Consider the following 17041-nt stretch of genomic DNA (forward strand, 5'->3'; position numbering starts at 1 on the left):
TTTTTTTATATCACTACGACCGTAAGAACTTGAAATAGAGAAGTTCAATGAAAATGTTTACTGTGCTCCATGGTTTCAAAGGGGACAACCTACAGTGGCTTGGCCCATGCACTTGAGCAGAATCATTGCATTAGGAAATCGTGAGAGAGGACTAAACATCCCCAAGGATCCTTCTCCCTGTGAGCTACTTCCTCCAACTGACTCCACCTCCCAAAGGTCCTACAACCTTCCCAACAGAGCCCTCAACTGAAATTTGAGTGAATAACACATGGGCCTGTGTGGCATTTCACATTCAAAGCATAATTTCGTCACTGAAACTTGAAATGTGATTCTGAGGATGGCATTTATTGAACTGCGTGCTTGAGGCTGAGTGAGTAATTTACAGATACATCTCTCATTTGAAGGTATAAATGTTCTCATTCTGATAGTTAATCACACTGTGGTTAATGGGAAGCTCAGTCGAAGTGTGGTCTCAATGCCAGCTAGCTGTATCACCCTGTGGGTAAGAATAAACAGCCTGGTTATAATTAAGTTGAATACTTGTTTGAAAGAAGATGATACTTCCAGGAACATTGGCATCTCAATATCATCCCTAGATACTTGTCCTAGTCACAAACCCAGGTCCAGCTACATCTCAGTAGCGTTGGCTGCATTTCTACCTGCTGTGGCCAGGAGCCCTTACTGATGGCTGTGAAAAATATATGTCTCAAAACCCCCAGACATGATGAGGGTTATATTAGATGAAGGGATCTTGCCTCCAGCCCATGCTGCTGTTCATAATCGATGAACTCCAGAAACATGAGTTGGAAACTCTGCTTTTAAAAACTTCAGTGCCTTCTGAGCCATACCTCATAGCCATGAACTACCCAGCTAAGCCAGCCTAGTCTTAGAAGGTTCTCTCCTTAGTCTACTCCTGTCTAACTGTTCCAGGACATTGTTCAGCAGTTATAAATAAAATCTCCTGTGTATTTAATTTATGCATAGTGGATGCCAGAGATGAGAGGTGACAATGGGTGGGCGACCCTATCTTCCCAGTCACTGGCTGTATAGCAACAAATTTGGGAAGCAATCATCTGAACAGGTTCATTTCTATTTGCCAAACTCTTTATGAGCTTTGCATTTGTTATGCAAACTCTGCCTTAGTAGGAAGGCATCTATTGCTGCTTCCCGTTTACAGATTAGGGAGCTAACTGTCCGCAAAGGGTTAACTTAGGTCTCAAACTAGTGTCCGGGCTGGGGTCTGAATGTATTCTGAAATCTTGCTCCAAAGCTGTGCTTTTTTCATTTTAGCTTTTCCCCTCATAATTCAGCTACCAGTTTCTCTCATGCTGATGTTTCTATCTACCGATCTTTGGCTCATGGGCTTACCCCTGTTCTGAGTTAAATGAAAATTCTGAAGTCATCCTAAATTGCTCTGGGAAGTCACCCTTCCGAGAAGCCTATATAGTCCCTACGGAGCTCGCTGTCTCCTTCCTTTAAGCAGGAAATACACATGAAATAAGACCTTTAATTAGCCCCCACTATTAGCACCTACATCCTGTAATAATTATCTTTGGCGATGTCATCTTCAGTCCCCAGGGTAGCATGGATATTATGAACTATTAGAAGCTGTTCTGAAATCTGGCCGTCAGTCTGATTCATATTAGGCCAATTACTTTTACTAAAATTAAAATTTGTCAAGGATACTTTGATGAAGAGTCTTGGCAGCTGAAAGAGCCCTTAATGAGCTGCAAGGCACTCTTTGGCATGAGCACAGTGGTTTCATATCAAGGGGAAAGCCTGGTTGTTAGCAGAAGAACCTGAGATCAAAGGACCACAATTCCCTGCCTCACATGGCTACTGCCAGTGGAATTGACTAGCAGTAAAGTCGTTACTTGTTTTCTATCAACAGGGGTGGGTTTGAGTGTCCAACAAAGACCAAAGTAGAAAACATGGACCCCGTGGCCACTGATATGCCAAAAGGAATGTTGGTGTAACCAATGTAGTAGGTAACCACTCTGTGCCTGCATCCATCCTGTACTTGTCTTTTATAGAACCCCGCTTTGCCAGATGTATCAGTGTGGTGGCTAAAAGCAACCCTTTCCCATTCTTAGCAAAAGGAAGTGAGCTTTGTTTGGGTGTCTGGCAGAAGTTCTCTTTTTCTTGAAAAGCAATCTGGCTACTGTTTTGTCTCCTCTTCTTTCATGTTTAGAGTGAGCATGCTCTTGCCAGATGTGAAGCTATCATCTTGTAACATGAAGCAGAAGTTGAAGGGCAGAATGCAGCCCGCTCTGAGTACAACAGAATCCAGGAGAAGCGCCCAGTTTCCTGGGAGTCTCCTGATGAGCAGTCCCTCAGTGCTGCCCTGCTCACTCCTACATTAAAGGGACAGTTCCATCTTGTATTGCTTGCTGTTGAGAGTGTCATCAACCAGAACAACTAACTAAGGAGACTACCAGAGGAGAATACTCCATGGCCACAGCTGAATGGGACAAATAAGACAGTGCAGTTGGGAGCCCATTCTAAGGACAGCACAGGGCTGTGGCCAAGCATGGAATGAAAGGCTGAGGTTCTGTCCCTGTTGTGAGATTTACTCACTTGTCCTTCTTCGTATGTGGTATGATTGCTATGCTTTCATGTTAGACAGTGGCTGAGTATTAACTAGAAATATAACAACTCCATAGTTAATTACCAACATGCCCGGCTGGGCAGTGGTGACACACACCTTTAATTCCAGCACGTGGGAGGCAGAGGCAGATGGATTTCTGAGTTCGAGGCCAACCTAGTCTACAGAGTGAGTTCCAGGATAGCCAGGGCTACACAGAGAAACCCTGTCTCGAAAAACAAAACAAAACAAAATGCCCATCTATAGGTTCCACATTTCTAAGGAGTGCCCAATGGCCCACTTCTGACAATCTGGGACATGGAAGCCTTTCTACCCCCAGCCTCTGAGAATGTTCTTTTCCCAGTGTGAAAATTACTTGAGACTTATGCACAACATCATCATAGGCACACCAGTGGATCATTCCAGAGTAGAAGAGCATCCTAAGTCTACCCTACAAATTCCCTGGGCAATGAAGCATCAAGGGCTCCAGCTTCCACCATATGTCACAAGGTTTCATCTTCACTATTCATGGCTCACCTTGATATAATGAATGTGTTTCTGAAAATCTTTGTTAAAATTTGACTCTCTGAAAATGCTAAAGCTATTCATTCTGTCCACTATTTTAAAATGTAACTTTTTGTGTGTGTGTGTGTGTGTGTGTGTGTGTACATGTATGCAAGAATACCATCCTGTAGCATGCATGTGGAAGTCAAAGAGAACACATTTCTACATTTTGTTCTTTCCTCCCACCATGTGGCCTCCAGGGATTAAATTCAATTCATCAAGCTTACACAGTGTGCTGGCTAGTTTTTATGTCACACAAGCTGGGGTCATCTGGGAAGTAGAAATGTCAATTGAGAAAGTACCTCTATATGATTTTCCTATAGGCCAGTCTGTAGTACACTTCCTTGATTGGTGACTGAGGGGGAAAGGCTCAGCTTGTGGAGAGCTGTGCCACCCAGAAGCTGAATGATATAAGAAAGCTATCTGAGCAAGACATGGGAAGCGAGCCAGCAATGAGCACTCCTCCATGGCCTCTGCATCATTTCCTACCTCCAGATACTTGCTTTGAGGTTCTACCTTGGATGGTGGACTAAAAACTAAATGGTAAAATAAAATCTTGCCTTCCAAGTTGCTTTTGGCCATGGTGCTTTATCACAGCAATAGAAACTCTAAGACACACAGCAAACACCGTTGCCTGCGGAGTCACCCCATTGACCCCACTGTTTGACTCATTTGTTATTTTTGAAACAAGATCCTGCTAGATCTAAGCCATCCCTGGACTGGCTTCGAACTCAGTATGTAGACCTGGAGCTCACAGAGATCTCCACACTCGAGTGCTAGGATAACGGTTAGGTGCTGTCCCTTCCTGGATCCCTGTTTCAATACTGAGTTTAAACTCTTTTGTGAGATAGCTGTTTTCTCCCTTAATCTGCCTGTTATTTGAAGCATCAAATTTCTATGCTTTAGAAAAGGAAAATCTTGAGACAAAGTCAAGAATCATGCAAAGTTCATCTGCACTAACGAAGTCAATGCTTTAACTCTACTTAAAGTTTCTTCTCCTCTATCGGTGGCAATCCATCCTTTTTGGTACTTCAGATTAAAAAACAAAAGGTAATGGACCTTTCAGGGAGATCAAACCATGACTTCATGCAAACAAGGCAAGTGTTTCACCACTGATCTACAGACCTTTCTGTAGCTTTTCCTTCATACACACAGACATTCAATCCTCTAGAAAGTGCTCTTTGGGTCTTCTCTCATTTCAGCCTCGTCCTTTACCTCAAGTCCTTGGTCACCATATCCATCAACATCATTCTTTCGGGATCTGATTTCTGAAGGACAAGAAAGAGAATGTGAGGAAAGTTTCAAGAACTCTATAAAAAGACTAGAAAAGTGCTCACAGATGTGGCAGAAGATGCCAGAGGACAAAGATTGCTGTTTTCCAAGAGATGCCTGAGCCCTCAGACCTGGCCCTGATGCAGAGCAGTATCTCAGCAGCTACTAAGCATGGTCATCCATCTCCTGCCTCAGCAGCACTCAGCAGACAACCTGAAGGAAGCCTTTTAATTATCCTTCAGCTCAGCCAATAGATCAAATGCGCGAACTAGTGCCCACTCAGTGCTGCCACTGCTATCCTCCTGCTGGCAGGTCCTGGCCCACATCCAGGGCTTTGTTTGGAAAACAGTAGAAATAACAACACAAATTTTCTCTAGGGGGAAAAAAAAGGAAAGAAAGATTCTCCACTCAGCTATTTTTATTCCCTAGGCTGACAGGCCTTTTATAATCTCCAGTGAATTAGAAATGAATTGGAGACTTGAATGCATTATTCTGTAGGTGATAACCATAAACCATCGGGTTGCCCTACAGAACAACTGTTTCCAGTCTCAGGGTAAGAGAATTTTGTTTTGTTTTGTTTTGTTTTTGCATCATTTCTGAGACATCCTTTGGCAAGTCACTCTTGAAACGTTTCATCAACATTTCAAAGCACACCCTCTTCTTGACAATGAGGTACACACAGGGGAACTATCACTGGAGAGGTTTTCAAGACACAGTCTCCCCCAACACAAGCTCCAAACTCTTCCAGAGGATAGGGAATCACTATGGGGATTGAGAATCATCCCATGTACCACAAGAGAACAATTTGCAGCATTTTTTTCTGCAGAAGTATAAGAGATAATAGTAAGAGGAGAAGTGCCTTAAGGAAGACTAAAGGAAACAAAGCCATCCCATTTCATTCAGAGAACATCAAGTTAAGGACTTCACCCTCAAGAATCTTGATGGAGGAAGGTGTGTGTTGTGACTCAGGGTCTCATTGCAGACCAGGCTGGCTTCCAGTTAGAGGTCTTTCTGGCTTAGCCAGGGTTTACAGTCAGGTGGTGCCACTATGCTAAGTTCCACTGTGTACGTGTGTGTGTGTGTGGTGTGTGTGTGTGTGTGTGTGTGTACTCTGTGTATGAATATGTGTGTGTGTGTGTATACTATGTGTGTGGAATGTATACAGTATGATGTACTATGTGTGTTTGTGTATATATCAATGTTTATATGTAGTGTATATCATATGTATGTGTGTTTCTGTAATCACATGTATGTATTCTTTACCTATGTGTTTGCATATATGTGAAGGCCAGAGATTAATATCAGATGCCTTTCTCAAAATTTGTCAACATTCTAAATTGAAGGAAGATTTCTCACTTAAACACAAGAGCCCATTGATTTGGCTAATCTATCAAGCTCTGTGGATCGTCTGTCTTTGGCTCTGAAGCATTAAGCTCACAGGTGTCTACCATATCTACCAACCTCTTATGAGGACGCTAGGGATCCTAACCCTGCTCTTCACATGTGTGTGATACACACGTGACCCACTGAGCCCTCTTCTTGAATTTCAACTTAAAAATATCTCTCTCCCCCTTTTTCTCCCTCCTCTCTCTCTCTCTCTCTCAGCCTTTGGTGTTTCTGGTTTCTCTCCCTTATGACATTCAATAATTGACTGAGCCTCTAAGCATACAACAAAAGTATGCAGACAAATTCTGCCAAGGATTGGGAAATCAGGATTCACACATATCATTTGAGACAGAATACATAATCAATGACAGCACAAATTGTCATGTGCAGGAAGGGTTTCTGATAAGAAGGAGGTGGCAGCCAAATCCCAACACTGGTCATGAAAACCCTTAGCCACGCCTCTTACCCCCACAAGGTCTGATAAGTTGACCACTACCTCATTAGTTGAGGTCTTACTGGGTGAGACCATTCCTCAATATTTTTTTACAAAAATAGTTGAACAGATTAAAAGGACAAAATTTTGAAACATGCTATAGCCTAGATGAACCTTGAAGACATTACGCTAAGCAACGTAAGTCAGACGCAAAAACATCAAATGTTATGTGATTATCTTTTTAGAAGGTACACAGAACACTCAGCTTGGTAGACATAGAAAGTAGAGTGGTGGATGCTCAGAGTCGGGGAAGGTCAGGTAATTCATTGTTTGATAGCTACAGACTCCCCCGTAGAGATGAGGTCCTTGAGATGGACCCTCATGCATATACAACTGCCTGTCTGGACTTCGTGCCCCAGATCTGCACACTTATGGGGAGACATGAGTGAGGTGCTGCTTAGATTTATGCTGTAAGTAAGCATTTTGCTCCCCCTGCTACAGTCTTCAAATCCTCCGCCCGCTCTGAACTAAGTTTTCTGTTCCCTTCTCTTTTTCTCTTTTATTTTTTTCTTTCCCTCTCTTCTTTCCTCTTTTCCTCCTTTATGCCCAACTATCCTTTCTTATTGGAGAATCTTGCCATGTAGCCCACGTTACCCATCAACTCACAATCCTGCTTCTGCTCCCAAGCACAGACATTACAGGCCTGTACCACCACACCTGATCAATCATGTTTCTAAACTGATTGTTACCCACTCAGACTAGACCAAAGAATTTTTTCTTTTGTATTAGTTTTAGTTATGTGTGTGTGTGCAAATAACCATGGAAACTAAAGGTCACCTAGAATTAGAGTTACAGGCAGTTATAAGCCACCCAACATGGGTGCCAGGAACTGAATTTGAAACTCCTGAAAAGGCTACAAGTGTTCTCGGCTGCTTAGCTATCTCTCCATCCCCTCAATCAAAATGTCTGTGCTGTTTCCAGTGGTCCCTTGTGAACATGCTGTTGGACGACTGTAGAGATTGAAACATATATCTCTTTACCTCAGACAGGGCACATGGCAGGCCATTGAAATTATTTTATCTGAGGCTAGCTTAGTGAATCAGAGAGTTTATTGGGGTTACTTACCAATATGAGTATGAGTATGAGTAACTGGAATGTGTCTACATCATTAGAAGCTCACCCTAGTGTAAATGATAACTCACAATAGCTGCATTTCTGTGGCTTCCTACAGAGCTGGCAAGCAGCTTGAGCAAGGGAGACTCCCACCTAGCAATTGTTACTATGGACTTAATCAATGATGTCTGTGAATGAAAGGAAATAAAACTTGAGACCTGTGATTCATGTAATGTATGTCAAATAGCCCAAAGAGTTGTTTGTGAGCTTTGAAACCTGGGGCTGAGAACATAGCAAAATAGACCAGGACATGCCCGGGCAGGCCCGTCACCTCCCTATCTCCCACCCCTCTGACCTAAGTTAAATGTTAACAGGCTGCTGATGTTTAAATGGACCAATCATGTAAAACCATGCCAATTCCTCCCCCAGCCCCACTCCTTTTCTATAAAACCCCCTAGCTTCCAAGCCTCGTGGTCGAATCCACTGTCTCCTGTGTGAGATACATTTCGACCGGAGCTCGGCCATTAAAATACCTCGTGTTGTTACATCAAGGTGTTGTGTTCTGTTCGTGATTCTTGGGTGCATGCCGAATCGGGAGTTGAGTGGGGGTTTTCCCCACTAGGTTCTTTCATGGCACATGTTACCACTGAAGGCCATGCAGACTTCCGTGGTATGTGTTACAGCCTGAAGTCTCGTCTGTAGGCCACATTGATGTGAGTAGCCTGCACTGCCACCTGAGGCCATGGTGAAGTCAGAGTCCTTGCTTCCAGCTAGGGTCATGTCTGGGTTGGAGGCCCCACTGCAGCAGGGCTGCAGCCTATGTTGACGTCCATTCCATGAACTGAGTTACCACCAAAGGCCACGTAGAGGTCCGTGGTCTGTGCTGTTTTTTGTGGTCATGTCAATGTCAGGGATCCAGGCAGATCTGAGGGCTTTGCCTGGGTTCAGGCTCCTACTGGAGCAGTGGAACCTGTTTGTGGTCTGTGCTGTCACCAGAAACCATGTAGAGACCCATGATCCATGCTCCTGCTATGAAAAGCAAGGAGGCTATTTTTGCTGTGTTATCAATAACTGCAGATGCACAATTAAGAGAGAGGGATATGGAAGGCTTCTGGGACAACCTTTACCCCCACACACACACACACACACCCTCACTCCCAAACAAGAAACCACTGAAGAGAGCCCTTAAAAAGTGTGATGGAAATGTTGAAGAGTAGCTCTCCACAAGGACAAAGAACTAAGTTCTTTTTAAGAGGCAGGCCACTGAGAGTTTGACCATGCTCTATTGAGTATGTAAATAACTTTTTTTCTTATTTTTATTTTCATTACTTTGGGAGGGTTCATTGCAAGGGGTGGGGGCAGACATGGAAGGACTGAGAAAGGACTGTAATCAGGGTGCATAATGTGAAACTCCTGGAGAATCAGTAAAAACATTATGTGGAAACAAAAATTAAAACGAAGGAAATATATCTATGAAAAAGAAAAAGAGGAGGAGGAAGAGGAGACAAGAAGAAGAAAGAAGAAAAGATGACAAAAAGAGAAGAGGAGGAGGAGGAAAAGGAGGAGAAGGAGGAAGAAGAGGAGGAGGAGGAGAAGCAGAAGCAGCAGTTTGTGGATTGTCAGACAAGACAATTGCCTGTCAATCTCATGCAAATGGAATGCAAATCAATCACAGCCAGTGAAAGGAGCTACCCAGGAGGCCAGGAGCCCACAGAAGGAAATAGAATGATGGCTTAGCCAGATTCAATCCTTCTGAGAGAAAGGTATCTTCAGAAGGCCTTAAGAAACTGAGAATGTCTTAAATATTTTGGCAGAGCTGATTTATCTTAAGACTAATTACTTGGTAATTAGGAATTCAAAAGACTGGCTTGTTCTTTTATGCAAAATTGCTGCTAAAATGAAAATTGAATTAAATATAATATAAATAAACAAGGGCTGGCAAGGTGGCTGTGAGTAAGGTGCTTGCCACCAAGCCTGTCCACCTTTTAATCCCAGGAAGGAAGGAACCAGCTCTGGGAAGCTGTTCTCTGACACTTTGCATGCCTTAGTAGACACACACACACACACACACACACACACACACAAATGCAACAATTTAAAATTAAGAGATAAGCAAGTTTCAGTCAAATGTTCATATATTTATTATGCGAGGTTGGTGTTTTATTGTAAATAGAATCTATTAGATTATTTTTCCAGTATCATGCCTGTCCACTCTGAAGTGGGGGCAGGGGACTGTGCTTCCTGTAGACGCTGGGTGCATATAACCTATAGCGGATCCCCTCCTCACCTTCCAGCATGCTACAAAGATGTGGGCCAAGATTAAGCTATATTGGGCATATGAGACAGGGATACAGAGCATGGGAGGTTCTTCCCAAGAAGCAGCTTTGTTTGTGCCAGCATGGGCTCAGAAGACCCATATCCAAAGGCTGAGGCCTGAGTGCAGTGTGCTTTGATATACACACACGTACATACACATATATGTCCATAAATACATGTATATGCATACATATACATACATATATCCTTCTAATATAGTAACATGCCTTTTTCTGGGTATTTTCTAGCTATATGACTATGCCATAAGGGCTGCATGAGTGCCTTAGGATGCCATGGCACTGGGAACACAGGGCTTCACTAAGAATGCACATGTGCACACTGACACTGATGGAATCATCATGTTGCCTCTTGCATGTGCTTCAGTGCTTATCACATATGAGAGCTACAAACAGCATTGAGCAAATTAAGTATTTGTCCACGCTGTGTCATGTCTCACTGCCTCGAGGGCAATACTTTATATAGCTCCAGGAATAAGAAGTGACCATAATATGAGATGGAGAAATAGTGTTACCTAAAAATAACCTTAGAGGGTTTTTTGTTGTTGTTGAGAAAATGTCTCATGCTGTATGTAGTTCAATAGCCAAGGATGTCCTATGCCTCTAATCCTCCTGCTTCAATGATCTGGGATGGCAGGCCTGGACTATAACACCCAACTCTCCTTACTGGGGAAGTACCTTTTATAGTAACCAGACTGTATAGTTTCAGCTTTGTGGTGGGGTCAGCTACTTACTCAATCCCACCAGCTAACAACCTTATGAAAGTATGCTATCGCAGCCCTATCAGACTGTGGTAAGGAGAGACTGTGCCCCACAAACAGAACCTCACCCTCCCTCAAGCCTGCAGTCTCCCACCTTCCACATCACTACCTTTGGTCAGATTACCAGGCTTACACATCACACTGACCTACTTCTGTGAGCTTAGCCTCTGTACCCTGTTATTGTGATGGATTTTGTTAATTCTCAACTTGACAGGATCTACAGTCATTGAAGAGACCAATCTCTGGGCATGTCTGTAAAGGATTATCTAGAGAGGGGTAACTGAGTAGGAAGATCCATCCTAAATGCAGATGGTAATATTCCATGGGATCTGTCAGTGTGAATAAAAAGGAGAAAAGGAGCTGAGATTCAGGATTCGCCTTTCTCTGCTTGCTGACTGTGGGTACAGTGTGCTCTGCCTTTGCTACCACAGTAGAGTTGATCCCCTGAAACTGTAGGACAAAGAAACCTCCTTGAGGTTGCTTTGCTAAGTATTTCACTACAGCAACAGGAAACGTAGACCCACAATGGAACCAATATCCTTAAGAAGGAGGCAAAGAGCAGGCAGACTCATGGAGAGTGCCAGATACTGTGAATAGGAGGATTCTGGGATTCAGCACTTGTCACAGAAATGGAAAAGCTAACTAACCCTAATTTTCTCTAGTTGATGACACTTAAAAGTAGGTCCACTTAACTGGAGTGGGCCTCAATTCCCTTGCATTAAAATCGAAAGCAACTGTTTTGAAATGTGTATTTTTCTTACTTTTCACAAAAGTTCTGAAATCCTGGGAAAGCAAGATCATGGAGACTAATTAAACTGTGACCCTAAGGTCTGGAGAGATTGCACACTGGTTAAGAGAACTGACTGCTCTTCCAGAGAACCCTGGTTTGAGTTCCAGCACCCACATCAGGCTGCACACAACTTCTTATAACTCCAGATGGCAGGCTGGTACCCTCTGACCTAAGCAAACACCTACATTCACACAGTGCACATAAATTCACATAGGTACATATAATATCCTAATAATAAATAATTTGGCGGTCTTCTAGTCACTTGCCTTGGTGGATTAATTGAAGGTTGATGCCAACACACTGGAAAATAAGCCTCTCTTTTGTATCAGTCTGCATTTCAACTAGACTGATTGATTGGAGGGAAAAGACAGAGCTTGACAGTAGGAGCCTACTCCTAAATGCTTGTTCTGTGTTTGTTTTTCTGTCTTTTGCTTTCACTTTTGCTGGTGAGCATGGTGTAGGCTGTAAAGCCTCTGGTCTGGTGTGGTCAATTGTGGCTGGCAGATGTGCCTTGCCACTGTGACCATGGGGAGTCTGGAAGACACTTCAGCCCTCTCCCCCATCACCCCAGGGCATCAGGAGGACTTGCTATAACGTGGTTTCTGTTCCCGTGGCAGGAGAGAACTGTCTGTATGTTGATTGTCTTTCTCTGTGTTCTTGGACTTAGACTGACATCATTTCTGGACGTGGGACAGACTGAATCTACCCCGTTAAACATCCTAATTAACCACTGGGTTTGTGATCTTAGATTCTCAACAGACTAAGGAAGAAGGATCATAAGTTCAAGGCCTGCCTGAGAAATTTGGTAAGACCCTGTTTCAAAATAAAGAAGCATGGGAAACCCAAGACTGTTTGGGCAACAAAAGTTGAACCCAATTGGTTTTAAATTTAGAGGGGGCAGGGGCTGAAGTTGGATAAAATGAATTTGAGAGAAGTTAGGGGACAGGGAAATGAATATGATCAGAACACATTATATAAATTTCTCAAAGAATTAATTAAAAAAAAGAAAAAAGTTCTCACAATTCCAAAATATGTGATTTAAACACACAAGTTTAAAATACCTCAAAAGGAAAAAGTATAAAGGCTAGAACTCCCTCCTTTAATTGACTTCCACTTTAAACTAGAATTAGAAAACCTCGTCTGCCTTTGTTTCTGTAAATATTTTGTAGGAGGGCAAACTAAAGGATACAGGGCTGGGGCTCCAGCTATGCCTCAGGGGTGGAGCGCTTGCCTGTATCTGGAAACTCTGATTTAGTCCCTAGTGCCCAAAGCAGAAAACACATCACAGATGTGCCACTAGACATCAGGGTGTGTGCCAACACTCTGAAGTGAAGAAAGGGGTCAGTATTCCTACTAGCCAGAAAGGTGGTTTGCAAACATTGACTCTAGGAACTTGGAATATGGCTAAGGCAACTGATAAACTGCTAAACATTTTGCTTTCTGGCTTTTGTTATGTTTTCAGAAAGAAACGTTAATTTTTAGATCACAAGGGTTGTGTACTATAGAGTAACAGGACTGCCTCAAACTTCCATTTAACTTCCATTAAGCTTCAATAGCCACATATGGCTAGTGGTCACTATAATGGACAGTGTGGGAATACTCAGACTGGCTCAGTCTTCGCAGAATATGTTAATGTGGGCCAGGGCCACTTTGGTTGAGAATTTGCTCCACTAAATCAACTTATTTGAGGGTATTTAAAAGCACCATAATTTTCTTTGGTGATGTAATCACCACAAGAGATAAAGCTCAGAATCCTGTTTTCTGCTATAAAGGACCCAAGGACCTAGTCAAGCAGTGAGCATATGACCCAAGCCCCAAATCTGATTCCTCTTTCCAGGATGTTGGAATCTTTAGAATCCAGAAGGACTCTAGCTATCCAATATGGTAACAGGAGGTGAGAAGGTCTCTTCTGACATGGCAGTGACTATAATTTCCTATCCTTGTCCATCTGGAAACTCCCCCATCCTACTTATTTCCTTCAGCCCACATCACATAACCCATGAATTTCATTGTGCAAAACCAAGGCAGACACTGTTGTTTGCTAAGCACTATAGTAGGGAGCATGTCCAGATGCCCTGTGCTGGCTCTCACTGTGTCAATGTATCCAGAATCCACAGCCAACCCCAGGGATTTCTTCATCCTCATTTCTGCCTTCATCCTTCAGCTCAACAGGAACTGACTAAACCTCATGACTACTTAAGCTTTTAGCTCCAAGTACACCAAAGATAAACGGCTTTGCTTCATTTCCGGAAAGTGGAGCCATCAACTTTGACTCTCAATCTGTTTGCCATCTGCTGTCCACGGGTGAGCATGGAGATCCAGAGTCAGTCAGAGGAGGCTGCAACAGGGACTTCCAGAGCTGATCAGCTGGCCCACAAACAGCTGATCGAAGCCAAGAAACTCTCTACGGGCAACCAGAAGGTTCTCTCTAATGTTTCTACATCTGCTTGCAAGGCTCAGACAATCAATACTTAATTCGTATTCCTAGACACAATATATCCCTTCCAAGAACTGCAGTAATCATGAGGGCCATGCACTACTCAACTCATTTCATTAGTATGACATAATGGAGAAAGCGAGCAGTTTTGCTTCTGATGTTCTGACACATGGAAGACAAGTGCTGATTACCAACAGCACAACCAAGAAATGGCCCTATGGGGAGCACTTTCTAACATATTTACCTAATTAGCCCATTATAAAGTGTAATGCGATTTCTTCCCTTAGCCTGCAATTAGTTTGATAGGTGTCTTCAAGAAATGACAGAGACAGAGGAGGCAGAGGCATACTGTACCTAACTTCACAGGCTAACATTGAATTTAGCAGCGTGTCTATGAAGCCCCCCAGAGCTTAGCGTGGGGTTTGATTGCTTTGGTAGACTGTGGAAAGAGGCTCCCTCAGGCCATTTCATATGCTCATATCTCTGTGCTCTGTTCCAAAGAGCTTTGCTAAAGAGGAATTCAGCTAATACAGTACAGAAAGTGAGACAGGCTGCAACCTCAGGTGTGCCTTTGAGAGAGAAAGATCTCATTAGCTTCAGCAGTTAACATCTCTGAGCCTTAGATGCATCTTCAGCTGAGTAGTGGGAATATAATGTCCACCTAGTCCATTCGCATCCTCCTGAGTTCTGGAAACAGAGAACATGGATGTATTAATCACAGCAATTGCTAATAGGTAGTGAGTGTTTGCCCCATGCCAAGCACATCTGGATGACTGCCGCAGAGCATAATAAATGCATTAAAAAACATTTCTTTATTCCAGTGCAGTGGCTCTCAACCTTGCTAATATTGCGACCCTTTAATATGGTTCTTCATGCAATGTGAAAAGCAGATCAAATGCTTCAGATGCTTTGGAATGTTACAGATTCCCAAGCCCTCCTCACAAGGGTTCTAGAAGTGGCTCTCCAGTGTAGCATGAAAGTTGGGTAGGAAGCTGGAAGAAAGCAGCTGAGGTGTCACTCATGCTATGCAAGGACTTTCAGTGATCTATGGCTGATAGGAAGTCGGCTATACACTTGTATGTCAGCCCTCTCCACTGCTCCTGCAAACAACCTTAGAAAATGCATTGAGACTCGAGAGTCCTTTCTTTGGGCTGTAGTTGGTTGCCCCATCTGGACATTCACATCTTCCCACAAAAAGTTACTCATCTACTCTCAGCATTTGCTTTCTCCTCTTGGTAAACAGATCAAGGAGATAACATGTCAAAGCCACTGAAGAGCACGGGCCATCCAGTGCTGGTCTCTGTGTCCTGGATGTGTTGAGTTCTGAGGTTCCAGGCAGTCATCTGGTTTGTGGGTGAGATAGGGAAGTTCCTTCTACCTGGAAGATGGAAACACCAATCTTGGCAGGACCATTGTTTTATTAGCCCCACAAGAGGAGAAGAAGGCTGAGTCTTGATGTTGAATGCCTCTGTACAATCCTTGGCTGTGATGAATCATGTGACTCACCTTTAGGCAAGAAAGGTTCCTATCAGGGAAAGTGTCTTGGCCAGGGATGATAAACTTGTGGCTGCCAACAAAAGGTCACTTACAGAAATACTTTATTTAGCTCAAAGTGTCTTTAGGTGGATCATGCTCTCTATCTGCCCAGTCACACACACACACACACACACACACACACACAGAGAGAGAGAGAGAGAGAAAGAGAGAGAGAGAGAGAGAGAGAGACCTAGAATCTGTAGTCTATCATATACATACTTTGCCTAACTCTTGCACATTTCTAAAAGTGACTATCATTCAGTAACCATTTACATGATGCTTACGCTCCAAGGTGATTCCAAACACCATTTTCTAGTGGGAAAAAAAAAATGCCTGAAAGAGCCACAGCTTCAGCACAAGACACTGAGGAAATAAACTCAGAGGAACTGACAGAGGCTTGGCCTGATCCATTGCTTGGTAGTACAAACCAGGAGACAGAATCAATGGAGTTTGTTCCCAAGGTCCCCAGAGTTTACCCAGGACAATGGAGCTAAGTTTTTTTCTTGGTTCTGGAAGACATTTGCTCACTCCAGGATGGACCACTATAAGCACACACTGCAAGATGCTGTGTGTCTCTTAAGTGGACTTGCTGCTGTGTTCATGATGAAAGTGAACCATTTCAGTGAACTTTCTGGTATGTAAGAGTAAGAGAAACTTTTACTATGTTTTTCCAATTCCCCATCCTTTCTGACTTTTGGATTCAGTTTGCATGATACCTTTTGACACAATGCTTTGAATAGGAAAAGTTTTTGTCTCCATGGTCTCTGGTTTGCTGTTTGGCACATATTGGAAGGCTCCAGCTTATGCAGGCTCTGAGGCTCAGGGATCTGATGTTTGTGGATGGCATTTTGTTTATTTTTCCTTCTCTTCCTTCTCCTTCTCCTCTGCCCTCCTCCTTCTCCTTCTGTACTCTTTATCTCATTGTAAGCTATTTAAAAAGTGGTCTTGCCATAAAACAGTATAACAACAGGAATATAAATGCCATCAAATAATTAGCTAATCAAACAAAACTTTATGTTTGTCCCTTTTTATGCCTATGCAATCCATGTGGGTTCTTCTGGATGGGCATGCTCTATTCTCAGCAGTCTTTCTTTTCTAGATTTTCCCACTTCATGGGAAAAGACTTGAATGTCACTGTGGACATTATACAAGCCCACATCTTCCTTTTCCCACCTTTACAGCCAGGCTACCACCATGGGAATTAATCCAGAAGCTCCTATCTACAAACATGTGGACCCAGAGGGTTCCCCTCTCTCTGGAACTCTTGCCACTTTTGGAAAGAAAGACTTCCAAAGGCAGTGGTTGTGCCATCATGATGAAGGCCATGTTCAGTAGTAATGGGTAGAGCAAACCATTCCGTGTGACCATTTTGGTTCTCTTAGCTCTTGAAGACACCATCTTGAGTGTTTCAACCCTTGAATGTGTCAGTAAGGCCTTTCCCTGAAACTGCTTTTGGAGGTAAAGTCTCAGCTTGATCTGGAGCCCATGGTTCTCACCCCCGCCCCCACCTGGGGCAGCCAGTGTTAACACTTCTGTGTGAGGTGCTGATGCCGATCCTCATTTTGCTGTCTGGACTGGTTAGACTCCTTATTTGACAGATGTCTTGCAGTGAACTGGCAGGACTAAGAGTAGTGGACAAGAGGGCCACAGATGCCAGAGGCTAAAGAGCTAGAGAAAATTTAGGCCTGGTTTTTCATTAATTGAGGAGTCTGAGTTATGAAAGGGGGAGTCATTTAAGCAGGTGATCCACTGTGGAGGCTTGTGGGAAGCAGGATCCATAGCCTGTACAGGATGGTGTTTCATGGGGTTCTTACTAGACTAAGGGAACACTG

The sequence above is a fragment of the Mus caroli genome, unplaced genomic scaffold (genome assembly GCF_978045245.1).
Source record: "Mus caroli unplaced genomic scaffold, Mus_caroli_1 scaffold_8, whole genome shotgun sequence".
In the NCBI taxonomy this organism is placed as follows: Eukaryota; Metazoa; Chordata; class Mammalia; order Rodentia; family Muridae; genus Mus; species Mus caroli.